Raw genomic sequence first — 15,192 nt, 5'->3', positions numbered from 1 at the left:
AGTGTCACAAGCCAAACCTATCCCTAACATAGACAAACTATATAGATAGGTAGGCTCAGTGGATCATAACAGCCCAGTAAAGCCTGTTTTCCACTATTTATTTGCGCAAATATAAATCATTTCTACCGGTATCTGCTCCCTGTTTCCATACGGTAGACGCGATCATTTTCTTTTGTTGCATCCTCTCTTTGAAACAAACTACCTCCTATGTAAAACTTAATATGGCTACTATACATCTTCTGTTTTTAAAAGACCTTGAAGGAAACCCCTGACATTTAGAAGAGGAGAAATTATTACTTGCTCATCAGATGAACGAATGTAAGCTATTTTCTCCATTCTCACTGCCATTTCAATTATTCCAAACACTTGCTCCTTGACACAGGAAGTTTGCTCTGTCTGATTTGTTGTCACAAACTCTGATCAATCAGCAGCATTCAGAGGGGCAAATGGCAGATAACATCCATCAACTTAATCGTTAGTATGTGATCCAGCAAAGGCCTGAGACAGCCTATCATCAATATAATGTCATCTATTGTTAGTAACAATGTTTCATCCAATGGCTTAACTCTTCCTACGGTCAACAACATCAATCTGCTATCGTTAGCATGTTATGAAGAAGTTATTTTTACTTTTTTACGTGATGATTTTTCCATAAGCCTTAACGGTGTTAAATATATTGTTCTGAAAATAAAAGCTTTTATGTGTTTTTAATAGCATGGCTCTCACTACAGGTATGTCGGGCGGTGACTTTTTTTAAAGACAGGGGTGTGAATAAACAACCTTTATCAATTTTGAGACGCATAGGGGGACAGACAGACAGACGAAATAGTCCCGTAGAACCTTGTTGTTGAAAAGTGTAACATCTATATATTGAGATGACATTGTTTGCACTATATAAATATACTAACATTAACATTTTATTTCTTTTAAAAATAATTAAAAATAAGTATATATTAATTAATGAAATAAGAGATTTTGAGTGAGTAGTCAAAATCCCAATATAGTACACACAACAGACCAACCTACTTAAACAAGCTATGACATGTAGTTAACCATCTCCACAATTACGAATCAAAAAGGCATATTATAATATCACCTTATTAAATTTAACTGTTCTTCCCACGTGTAACCTATAAAGTTAACAATTTAAGTACTGTACCAATCTCGAAATAAGAACAATACTACACCATTAAATACATTCTACTGAGTCCTGAAATAGGATTATCAAAATGACACTTTGGATTTCTATAGTTTATACAGGGTTAAACTTACAGTACATGGTCACAAACCAGTGATTTTGGTCATATCAATCTGTTAACAATAAGTTTATGTTTAAACTGTGTGAAAACTGGGTTATCGTTCAATAAAAAATCACTGATTTTGGTCATATAAATCTGTTAACAATACGTTTATGACTAAACTGTGTGAAAACAGGGTTACCATAGCTTTCAGCTTTCACAAACCAGTGATTTTGTCCTAGTATATAAATCTGTTAATCTAATTTTGAAAAGTCTTGGGTGTTTTTTGTGACACCATTTTAACGCCATTGGCTTCAACCTCAATTGGTGGATAACTAAAGAGTAACAACATCTATCAATGTTCTCCTTATGAGTAACCATGGACTTTCCTTGCTATATATAATTCATGAAGACAACATTTTCCATAGTTAAACAAAACCTCCTTTCATACTATCCTTGGTATAAGCCTATGCATTAAATAAGATTAATATTCTCGTAAATGTTGTACACGGTATTGTTTCCATAAGCCACCCTACTGAAAGAAGAGTTGTTTATTATTTTTGGAAAATTTATATTTGTATTATTTATTCAAGTAAATAGTTCAAGGGTAAATTACATATTCAAATCTAGATTTATACAAGCTGCATATTATTATCACTTAATAACAAAATTATTAAACGTGTAATTTAAAAATAACTACAAGGTGAAAAGTTTATGAGTAAATTAGGACGTATTGTGGGCGGCTATAATCAATTAATTTCACACTGTTTTGACATGTAACAAGCTAGCATCAATATTCATGATTTAATTATGGAGTTAGTGCATCCTTTTTGCTCTTATAACTGATTCTTGATCTCTACATTTCCTTCCAACGTCATTGTGACAAATTCTATTAGGATAGGACATCTTTTGCACTTGAGTTTCTGTGCGTTCTGTTCTGATGAGCTGTTAGAGTTCTCACTTGAGATTCAAAATGCGGGAGAGCAGAGTGGTAAAAATGCGTTATACCAATTTGTCATCTTCTTTTGGTTTTCTTCCTTTTTGAGCATGTAAGGGTGTAGAAACATTTGTATTAGGCGCTCTATAAGACAAAACTAATTATAAACACGCCTTGAAATTTGATTTGATGGTTCCGTATTAGTTACTGAACAGAAAATTGATATCTAATACACTAATGTTGGTAATGAACATCTTTTTAAAAACTTTTTACAATGTTCTACTTCGCAATACTGTGACTGACCTGCTTTTAAAAAATCTACCTGTAGTAGTTCCATCTACAGTATTGTTCTACTCCATTCATTATTAGTCGCGTGCAACTCGCCTCTACAGCTTATAGTCGGTCAGTTGGTCGGTAAACACTAACTTGAGCACGCGACTGCAGCCATATATATATGGCCTTGTTTGTATACTAACCCAGATGCCATGTTTCTTTCATGGAGAAAAAATAAACCTCCCTTTTTCTTTCTTCTTCTAATCCTACTTGTTTTCTGCATTTCCTTTGATGTGGCCAGTTATTATTTATTAGTTTTTAAAGTGAACCTGTATCATTAGGAAATTTTCAAGAGGATGATGATGAACTTCTTCTAAATCTCTTCACTTATATTTGTCATTGTTTATTCCTTCTTCTATATTCTAACTCCTATACATTTCTACAATCTTTTTCTCCATTTCATTGCTACATTTTCAAAACGATGACGATCTTCTTCTTCTAAATATCTTAAGTTACATTCGTCTTCAATAAAGTTGGTCCGCTAACCATGACACTTCTCTAACACATTGATAGTGATACCTTTAGTTGTTGATACAATAATAAAAGTCATTCACAAGGTTTAGGTTGTGAGTTTCAAGATGATCAGCTGATAGGTGTTGAGATAATTATGAGGCACTGCTGCAACCCATCTCACCTCAGTTAATCCAATAATGATGTCCTGATGAACTTTATTTACCACCACATAACATACAATTTCTCATTAAAAGAAGCACAAAGGCTTAATAATATCGTCATCAGTTTCCTTCACTCAGGTACAAAACCTCATTAGAGTATTCATACATGGGATTTGGTTACATTTTTGCAGCTGAGCTTCAGTTTTTGTTTTCCATATGTTTTATTTATTTCTTATGCTTTCAACATTTGTCTGCTGTTCGTTAAATATAATACAAGACTTCTAATTGACATCAGAGATACAATTCTAGAATCACTTTACTGATGTTGACCCTAAATCCTCTTTTGGGGTAGTGTGTTCCAAAGACAAACATGGTCTAGGGAAGAAAATATTGTACTTGAACTATTTTAGTTCTGGATTTAAGAACTCTACTGAAAGCTGCCTCTGTTTTATACAGTACCCTATTCACATGAGTATCACAATTATAGCAATTGTGACACTTACATCACATACATTTGTAATGTACTGTATGTGAAAGTTCAGCAATATCTAATATATATCAGAATTGTTTCCTCTTGTGATTGGGCTGTACATCTTTATTATCAACACTCCAAATCACAGTGGAAATAAATCGCAACAAATAACAATACAATATTTGAATTCTGATTGCAATGATTTGTCATTATTGAACTTTACACGGAGCCTATTGCACCCAAGTACCAAAAAATAAATATTCAATTGACATAATATTTTTAGATCTTCACTTATAGTACCATCAAGAATGTATGTCTATGTTTATTTTAATTTATTCTCATATATAATATGTCATTATTGGGCTCTAAATGTGGGTGTCTAGAAAAGTCAGATCTCAGATATATCTGAGTTTTCTAGGTCTAGAAAAGTCAGATATCTGAGTTTTCTAGATCTAGAAAACTCAGATATATCTGAGATCTGAGTTTTCTAGATCTGAGTTTTCTAGACACCCTCTAAATTCCACAAGATATGTTTCTATACCAATGGAAACAGTCTACAGTACAACAGCAATGCTAACAATACATTCTAACTTTAGATGAATAACAGCAATGTGGTCAATACTAAATGTGCAAAAAACTAAATTAAAACTCTATAAAATAAAAAAACAAAGTGTTTGTGAAATCAAAATAAAAAAGTTAAAATTTAAAATAGTAAACAATAACTAAAGCTATGTAAATAAATAAATTATGTTTTTTTAAACTAAATTTAAATTCAACTGTATAAATTAAAACTAACAGCAATTAGATGATAAAACAGAACACCAGAAACAAATTTATGGTTCATAATGTAAGCAAAAAAAACATATTTATATCTTTATTTCAAAGATGAAAAAAGTCATAAACATAAACAGAAGTAACACAAATCAAAATGTCAAACTAGTTTATTTTTTGATTAGTCAGTCAATACATGAATAATAAATCATATTGAAATGTTAAGAACCAACCTGTTTAATATCTATGTTTAATATTCCATTGGATTCTAAACGCATAGTTCTATCCTTAAACTTTTGCAGTCAATTTTCTCTCAAATGATTTCAAAGAAACAATGTGTTGTATTTGTTGACATGGTAGCAGACTAATCATAGTCAATAAAATCCAAAGTACAAAGGTAGTACAAAGTACAGATAAACATACAATGTACAAACTAGGCAAACAACACTTGACAATTCATTATCCACTATGATGGGTTTCCAATCCTGAATTTTCAAAATTAATCAATGTCTGGCTATAAAAAGATAACCGGATACATCTTGCAACATACCATAAGGTATTTGTATGTGTATTATAATGCATGCATATTTACTTACCAGACAGTGCAATGCATCACATATGGTGAAATTGTACATTAAAGTTGATTTTCACCCCAGGTTGTCATCACCTATTAAAATGAAATGGAAAAACATAAGTAAAATTATTATAAGAGTAATAATATAATAGAAAGTATAAAGTTATTTTTGTATGGTTGGTTTTAGTTTCTGCTGCAGTACATTATAGTTTAAACAAGCCTACATATTCATGTAAAATCACAGGTGGTATGGGGAAACACCTGTAAGAAATAAATAAATGATAACAAATACATGTATACAGAAATGAATAGATGTTTGTCATATCAAAACTTAAAAGTGGACAAATCGGTAGGGTATATAACGCATTCTTGTAATTAATTATGGACTACATATTATTGCATCACAAATATTGACATACATGAGTAGGTCTACACATATTTCTTCACAAAAATTAGTAACAAAATCTGCAACTTTAATGTGTAAATCAGTAGGAAGCCTGAATAAATTGTCAGGTATTTGCGAAAGTTAAAATAAAACTGCAGATATCATGAACTGGTCTGTTTTGGCTTATGTATACCAAAAATATTCTACATTTTCTATACATTTTTTTAATAAAAAGCCTTAATTGAAGAACTATTTTTTTTAATTTCCAAAAAGAATCACCTGATTATTTTATATTCCTTGGAACAAACAAGTATTTTTTTAAATAATTTACCACAAAAGGTCTTTGAATAGAGATAGACTTGCAGTAAGTTATTACAAATGAATTGATATTATGATATTTTTTTACCTGAATAAATTTATGTTACCTTTCATTGAAAATGGCTTTACTAATAGCAACATAAATTGCCACAAGTATACGTTTACTATAAATATGTAAATTTAAAGCAATATATTTCATATACACATTTGCTAGCAGTCTGTTATTGCTAACTACTAAATCAGTTTTATGATGATGTCATTAGGAAACAAATATTATGACAATATGTTTGGCAGCTGAAACTATCTGAATTAAGCTTCATTCACACAGAAGATGGCGCCTTTCATTTTTTTAAATGATTTCTCATTATTTAACCACAGGCGTCATCTTCCGTTCCATGAAAACTAAAGCTCTGTCTATACTATCACTCTTTATGTGACAATGCCGTATCACTATTACCATATTTGAGCATATCACTAGCATATTTAAGCATATCACACCTTTTTTTGTCAAACTCATTTGATAGTGTAGACAGAACTTTACAAGTTTGAATGTAGCTCTACACAGTACAAAGCCTGAAATGTATAGGGTATATGAAACGTGTCAACAAATTCATTCTTACATGATATTTTAATTGTTTAATTATTTATCTATACTTTAAAGAATAACTTTAACAGCCCTATTCACATCGCCTACCAAAACTTATGAAATTGATACACACTGCATCTTTGTATGATGTGCTCCCTATTGTGTGTACACCAGTAAACTTAAATTGCTAGGATATCATTATTAGGGTTGTAATTCATGGGACGATCTATATTATACGTGAAATTATGTAAAAAATAAATAAAGTATTTCCTTTAATATCAAATTGTCTTTTCTTTCTTTTATTAGGCATTCATTTATTGTAATGGAAGTTCATCAAGTTGGTTTTGGTTTTACTTGCGAAGATCCAAATATAGCTTACAAGTCTAGTCAATAATCCTACTACTTTACAGTACATGTTTCTTAAACATCACTTCCATTTTGTAAATAACAATATAATGACTCATCATATAATCAAGAAAATCCCCTCAAAAACAATGGTGAGTATTTGTACCATGGCGGAATTAATTCTTCCAAGTAAGGCTCTGATTATTCTAAGGGATATAAATACAATCTTAATAGAGGTTATTGACCTTATTAACGGATATTAATTACAGTAGCAAAGTGGAATTAAAACCATTGTTTGTATCTATTAAGAGAGATCATCCTCTTGTATTATGTTAATGATTGGTTAGTATTATCATATGAACACAAGGAACTAAAACAGTATAATAAGTACTATCTACAAAGTGCAAACTTAGTTTCAGACTAGTTTACTAATCTGTCAATGAAAACCTCATTCAACAAGGTCCGTATTTTTGACCGAAACTGGTAGTTATAGCTGAATTAACTATTATCCTGAATAAAAAATATTAAGGAAAGATGACTTTGAATGCAAAAAAATGATGAAATACAACAATATTGCAAACCTACAATAAGTCTTCACCATCATCTGATTTGAATACTGAAAATAAGCATTTAGAAAGTCTACAGTATATGAATATATTCGATAAAATGATGGGTTGGATGATACGCGAAGATTGGCTACATTTTTTTTTTACTCTTTTTATACAAAGAAAATTTGTTTTAACTGTTCTGTATATATATTTTAAATTAGGCCTACTATGCTTTTATCTTTCTGTATTTTTATATGTTATAATTTTTCTTTACTTTTAAACTTGTAACTGGAACATTTTGGAAAGCAGTACTGCGTTACTGAAAATGCAATCCAGTCAACAACAAAAAAACACATTATGTTATTTCCGGTGACTATAGTTATATAAGTATGGAACAAAGTAAAAATAAATATAATTTCAAATTTAGATTATAAATAAATTGGTACACAAAAACTAAACAATTTTTTTTATTTTTTACATTTTACAATTTCTTTGTGCAGATTGATTCTGTGCATTATATTAAGAAATCAAAAAATATTTTTTTTAAATGTACACAAGTATATGCCACAGGCTACAAACCTAATCAATGAAAAAAATACAAAATATTATGAATTACTAACAAAATAGTTGTAAATTATTATTACATTTTCAATATAACTCTGTCAGGGTGCATTTAACAACCTGAATAGACAGTACTATACTAAATTCCTGAACTAAATCTTAAGCCTAAAAATATAGTCATAAACACTTGTTATTGTTCTGTTCAGAACAAATGCTCACTATAAAAACTCTGTATCACTCAACAAAATACCCAAATCCAATGTCGGATTACTTTAAAGTTTATTTTTCTCGCACCTTATAACTGAGACTATTTTGAAACAGATGGCATCATACAGAATAGTAAAATGCAAAATGTTTTCCACAATTAATAAGCAATATTGATTTATTAAAGCCCCCTTCCCTACGTTTTTTAGATCTAATTTAAGATCACAAACTATATTTAATGTAAAAATAATACTATATGGTCCTATTGCGATAACTTTTTTTGTCTTTAAACGGTTAAAAATGTGAAAAATAAGTCGATTCTAATAATTATAGCGGCCCGCTATAAATCCCAAAATGCATTGCGCGCGGATTGATATTTTTGTTTTTCACCTGTAATTCGCTCACTTTTCGATCGATCGTGAGGCCAAAACAAATGGAAGACTCCTAACTTTTCAGCGAAAATACCGGGTTTTCCCCAATTTGTATCAACGGAGTCTGGCAAAAATAGAAAGACAATTAATGCAGCAACTATACAACGTCAGACTAGGTACTGTATATAGCTAGCATACGATGTTCGTACGTTACCGATGTTTACCAGCTAGGCCTACAAAACTAAGCCTAGCTAGGCTAGGCCTAAGACCGTCCACGAGAGGTCGATCGCCGCGAGCTACTTAGGTAAAGTGCATTGTTTCTCACTTTTTATCATAATTTACCATAAAACGTACATTTAAGACAAGGAATGACATGGTTTAATGTTTTTAAAGTGATATATATGTATTATTTTCCAAAAAACGTCCAAATTTGCAGGGAAGGGGTCTTTAAGCTTATATGGTTTCACTCACAATTAAACTATAACAACAAAGTAATATTGGGCAAAATTAAAACTTGATTTTTTGGCAAAAATGTCATAATAGTACATTACAGTATTATGATGCTAATTTGTATCACTTCAGTCGGCTTATTTCAATGTGCATAAAACAGTTTAATTTTTTTGCTGAACACATTAATGGGCAGTTAAATTATTTCATCAAAATTCTGTTGAAATGATATGTATACATTATACCATATGCCAAGTATAAATTATTCTGTCTTCTGAAATTAAAGTGAGGCGCTGAAAGACTTGTGTAATTTTAGACAAGTAACAGTCATCATCCATACAATAATGAATGCTTGATAGATTGGTCCTTCATTTAAAATGGATAGGACAGTAAATTTTAAACCATGTTGTGTGTATACAGGCAGTACAGTATTACTGCATTGAAATAACAAGGCTATAATAATTAATAACAAAGAAATAATGAACCTTTTAATTTCACAAATTAGATTCAGATAATATTATATCAAACATTATATTATGATGGCTCAAATATTTACTGTCTAGCATTTGGTTAAAAGAGTGTCAACAACATATATCCATAAAAAAGTAAGTACTGATGAAAAAGTCAGTCTGTGGTGACTCTAGAATGAAGTTGAGTGACTATACAGTACTACATTTTAGTCTGGTTAAGCAAAACATAGCCACAAACTTTTCTCAAAATTATTGGCTGAAATATTATAAACTTGATAAATTTCTTACCGTAAATTGGTTATCAGTTCTATATGAACAAGCTTCATCCAAAATAGTAAAACAAACTGTAGCAACCACCAGACAGAAAACGCCAACAAGACAGAGTACCAAGTCAAAAATTCCCTCTCGCCTTAACAACAATAATGTTGGTATAATTTGCAAAAAGCGTAAACTGTGTGTGCTAAGTTGTTTAGTAATTGTTTAATGAGCATATTTAGGCCAAATCACAGTACGTATTGTTTGCTCAACAACACCAAACACAGTTCTCTGACCTGTTGACTGTTGGTCAATTGGAACCTTGTCCCTCTATTAATACTTACTATGCTGGTATTACATGGCCTTCACAGCCTATAGAACTGAACATATCATCGCACTTGAACTTCAGACAGTGTATTAATAACAGAACATGCCAAATATTTACATTTTAAACAATCCTTTTCAGACAGCCGGCATATAAAATTAGGCATTAAAATGTCATAAAAAACGAGTACTTAGATGTTATGATTCTTCTCAAATTTAAGCACAATAGTAAAATATAAAAACAACATAAAAATGTCTGGATTTTAATAGTAAAAAAGCACTAAATTGCCAAATCTATAGACATAGCTGCAACACTTTGGGCTATTTTAAAGTCATTACTTGTTTGGGATTTTTCACACTGCCATTTAACCGGTTATTAAACATTTGTCTTGTTTCTACTGGCAAGAAATTGGTGTTAATTTATTCACATGGTTTTTGTTATTTTTTTCGCAGCATACACAGAACCTCTATCTCCTATTATCAGTACCATAGTAAACACCTAACTGAAATTAGTAGATAGCCTAATTGTACATGAAATCATAGATAGGTGGCATATTGCAACATTGATTATAACGTTGCATGACCGGGACAGGCTAGAGGAAACCGAGAAACTGTTGTATCTTCTATTTAACATGACATAATGTTTAAAGATGTATTGTCCCCCTGAAAATAATGTTTTTTACATTTTTTTTGTTGAATATGCCATTTTAATGTTACATAATAGTTATTGACTTCGATCAAAAATTGGATCGAAAAAAAATGTATTTACCTGAAAAAACTGGAATTTAAAGGAAAAAATGGTCAAATTGGCTGACAGCCAATGGATTTTTGGTTGCATTTAACCATTTATCATGTTATTTTATAAGTGAAAACATTATTTTTTTCCGGTTTTTTTTTTTATGGAAGTGATTCACTTTATTAAAACTACAAAATAACCTATTCAAAGTCTGATTTAATTAATCTTCATTTTTCATGTTTTTGGGGGCAATACATCTTTAACAAAACATTGTATTGTGGCTGTAGATACGGAATGGGATGTAGTAACAGAAAGTTGACTGTCAAATTATACACTAAGGGTTTTTATTTTTCTATACTAAAGACTGGTTATATAAGTCTGAAAGTTAGGCTGTATGATCCTCTGTGATCACCTCTGCAGGGTTGATGCTTAGGTGTCGTTTAGGCTGTATGATCCTCTGTGATCACCTCTGCAGGGTTGATGCTTAGGTGTCGTTTAGGCTGTATGATCCTCTGTGATCAACTCTGCAGGGTTGATGCTTAGGTGTTGTTTAGGCTGTATGATCCTCTGTGATCACCTCTGCAGGGTTGATGCTTAGGTGTTGTTTAGGCTGTATGATCCTCTGTGATCACCTCTGCAGGGTTGATGCTTAGGTGTCGTTTAGGCTGTATGATCCTCTGTGATCACCTCTGCAGGGTTGATGCTTAGGTGTCGTTTAGGCTGTATGATCCTCTGTGATCACCTCTGCAGGGTTGATGCTTAGGTGTTGTTTATGCTGTATGATCCTCTGTGATCACCTCTGCAGGGTTGATGCTTAGGTGTTGTTTAGGCTGTATGATCCTCTGTGATCACCTCTGCAGGGTTGATGCTTAGGTGTCGTTTATATGCATCAAACAACAACAACAGGGACTTTATTTAGCTCCTAGTAAAAATACCACAACATAGGGTATGTTCAGACTCACGGAATTACGGTGGAGTTATGTAAGCGCCTACATATTTTTGTGTCTGAACCATGCCGCGGATTAGCGTTAGGAAGCTGTTACTCCGCGCTAGCGGGAGAGGGTAAATTTCATAACGCTAATCCAGTGATGCATCAGTGATTTTAACCTTAACCAATGAAAATACACAACCACGATTAGCAGACAACAACTACATACCCGTACCCTATGATACGACAGCGAAATAGCTATGTCAAATGTATTTTCAGTTTCAGATTTTTAAGAACAGTAAAGTTGGAGTCGGTAATATGATATATTCATAAATTAAATCAATTAATCAGATAATTTTCCGTGTAACAATTACGTTTAAAATTATTTTGAATTAAAATGCAATTCTACAAGTAGTAAGAACAAATCAGTATATTTGAAAGTAAACATTATATAAATAAAAATTTAAAAAAAACAATGTAAACGATGTAAACTTTCATGTAATGTCATGAATGTATACATATAGTTCTATCTGCTTTGACCTGATCAGAGTGTTTAAAAATGCAAGGCATTGGAATGTTGGTCGTTGTGTCTGAACACCTTGGCTTTTAACGCCACGGATTACCGTACGCCTTGCGTAGATAACTCCACCGTAACTCCATGAGTCTGAACATACCCATAGATTACCGAGCTCATAGTGTTAACAGTTGCAAAGCCTACGACTTGACATCCAAGGTAACAAATGAATACACATTTAGATCAGTATCCAAAAGAATGTAAAAATAAATGCATGGATTTCATGAAAGAGTAAATAAAAACAGCAACAGTTGTAGATGTTATGTCAATAGAGAGGTTTCGCAATCTTACGAATACGATAACGAAAACGGATACGTCACGCACACGTATTCGTAAGCCATAAAAAAATCTGTTTCGCATGGCAACGAAATATCGAGACGCGTCTAAAATATGACTGCGGTAAATTTGAGCGAAGCGCAGGTACGTGTTGCTTGGTGCTTGGCCAGCTGCCTAGGCCTAGCGTAACATCAAAGCGAGTGAGGACTTTAAAAACTGCTATTTATTTAAATTGACCTGGCATTTTAGTAAATTACTTTAGTAAATTACTTTCAATAAATCTATAATTATATTATAATCATGAATCATTCCTAATTCAAATGCAAAATGTGCAAAATAGATCAAAAACTATACTCGTTTTGTAGTTACGAATATAACTGGTGATATTCGTCAACAGGAATACGCCTTACGAATATGAAATGGGGATCAGTTTTCGTTATCGTATTCGTATGGTTGCGAAACCTCCCTAATGCTGTAAAATTCACATACAAGTAAACTAGCAATCTCTATACATAGGTTATAAAAGGCTTGAATACTCCTAAAACTTGGTTTACAATCTCTCTCATAATGTTTACCAAATTTCATATCTAGATTGTCCATTGATGGCCAACCATTCAAACACTAGAGATCAGCAGTGGAAATGGTGGTGTGAAGGCCTACAGTAACTAGCTTAGCTCAAGATATTTTTTTGCTCCAAGTTTTGTGGAAAAAACAACCCATAAATACTGGGTACGGACATAACTCTCTCTCAGGTTGAATCTTACCTTAGAATATTAAGTATGAAATACAACAGAGAATCGAATACTTTATATTTTTAAAATACTTGTTACAGGCAAAATTCAGAGTCGGCTGGTATATTAATAAATTTCATAGAACAAAGGCCAATAACCCGAGATTCATATAACATTAATCAATTATTAATAGTTACCACTGCCAAGTCAATATAGGTTCTGGTTGCATTCATTGTTTGTTATTTTGATAACACTACACGTTTAATAGCTCTGAAATTAATATTTGTAATTTACACAAGAATAACAAGTGGGATATGACATTCTCGGCTAATTATCAGACAGATTGCAGAGTGCATAACAGAATCCATCGACCCTAAATATTACAATTGGATTGTAACTTGATATCATAATGTAATGCAATCGATTGCAAATCTTTTATCGTACTGCGTTCTTTTCAGGAATACGGTTACATTCTGAAGACGCTGTCGGAGTAAATAACGAAGCAATAACACTTTGGTTTCTAGAGTTTCTAATATTTTTCTTAATGATGACATGTACATGGTTGATTAACATGGTTATTAGTGAGTCATGGACAGAAAATTAAACAACAAACAAAACCCCACATTAACAACATCTTACAGTACGTGCAGTCAACTAAATAAGGAATATTCATTTCAACAAATTAGGTAAAGGAATTGACAATTTGATGTCTTTCTTACTCTTGGGGCTGACCATATGTCTATTTGTCAATGACTACTGTAAAACAACGAATGATTGTATGTTAAGCAATTTGCTGAGTTACATTAAACATTTTAATTAGTATAAGTTTAAAAAACAATTAAAGACATTTCATCACAGTATGTGAAGCGCTACTTTTAATCAAAATTACTGCTATAATTAATGTTAAGTGTAATTTCTAGATAATTACTACTAGCTAGAAAACAATTAATTTGATTGGCTGTCAGTATCGTCATATCTTCTATATTCCACTTCCCATAAGAATACCATATCCATTATTATACAAACAATGTGTTGAATGGGAACAACATTTTCATGAGTTAAATAGTAACAGTCAGGCTTCCAATGAATGAAAATATTCTCCCTATTTAACCCAGACTGTTCATGAAAAAATTTGGTGCTGATATTTTGGCCATGAGAGCAGTTATATATGGTTACACAGTGCTGTAGCCACAAGAAGCAAAGTGGTGAGGTGGTCGCAAGAAAAGAGAACAATTTGTGTGCTGGCAACAGAGTTGTCTAAGTTGTCTCTGTGAAAAAGTGGTCAGGTTCAAACCTTACAATCCCTACTGGTGGCTTGTTTTTTTCTATAATAATAATTCTCGCCATGCTATTTTATAAAGCACTCTTACGTTCCCTCTATCCTGAATTGGTCGTCAGTAAAAACCAGGTTAAAAATAAGCAAAAAAATCTTTTTTTGGATTAATATCACATATTCCATTCATCTTCTACATGATTTTGTAAAGTAGGAGATCATATCATATCCACATGTTAACATCTAGCTTTTAAAGTTCATATCAAAGCATATTTATCATTTGATAGACATATGTCCTTGTCAGGTTATCAATACCATCTCTCAGACATAACTTTACATGCCCTACATTTAATGCATTCATCTAGCTAAATATAAATTTCCAATAGAAAAATCTATAGACCCGTTTCTAAAGAGAATGCACAGTTATTTCAGAGAATGGATTTTCTTTATATTATTTGATTCTTTAGAATTTAAAAAACCTTACAAAATAAGCCAAAACTGCAAACAATTTAGTTTGTAAAACAGTTTCTGTGGAGTAATGGTAGAAACTGCAACAAAATCGCAGTTTAAAAAAGGATGATAAAAACAACCACGAATGACCACCAAACAACTTTTAGGCTATGTTCACACATAGCCACTAACTATTAGCTATATCTAGATAAAAAAAAGTTCAGGATGTCCTAGTGTGAACCAGGCCTTATTGTGAGTTAAAATTTGTCTGCAATTAAAAAATGTTTGTTTCAAATTACAACTGTATTTTGCAAGTGTGATATTTAATTTTAGCAACACTACTGACTGTTGATAAGCCTTTTGGTATATTTTTACTCGGGGTACCCGAGTCTAGGACTCTCTCATCTTCTATTCCATCCGACACTTTTAAGTAAAAAGTGCAATTTATAAAGTACTACTCCTTCCTTATTC

At 31.9% G+C, this 15,192-nt stretch overlaps 1 protein-coding gene across 4 annotated transcripts in view; it reads right to left on the bottom strand.

The window, feature by feature from the left end:
• LOC140049968 (uncharacterized) overlaps positions 1-15,192 on the bottom strand; it is an 83,090-nt gene that overhangs the window by 23,245 nt on the left and 44,653 nt on the right. For 3 of the 4 annotated variants that reach the window (XM_072094924.1, XM_072094925.1, XM_072094926.1), the window contains exon 3: positions 4,962-5,032. The gene's annotated coding sequence lies outside the window, so the exon portion shown is untranslated. Of the gene's footprint in view, positions 1-4,599; positions 4,851-4,961; positions 5,033-15,192 lie in introns of those variants that run through there. The other variant, XR_011845336.1, reaches the window with a different exon arrangement.

This window comes from Antedon mediterranea, chromosome 5, assembly GCF_964355755.1.
Source record: "Antedon mediterranea chromosome 5, ecAntMedi1.1, whole genome shotgun sequence".
NCBI classification, from domain to species: domain Eukaryota; kingdom Metazoa; phylum Echinodermata; class Crinoidea; order Comatulida; family Antedonidae; genus Antedon; species Antedon mediterranea.
The sequence above is the reverse complement of the archived record's forward strand: the minus strand, read 5'-3'. Positions and strand labels throughout refer to the sequence as shown.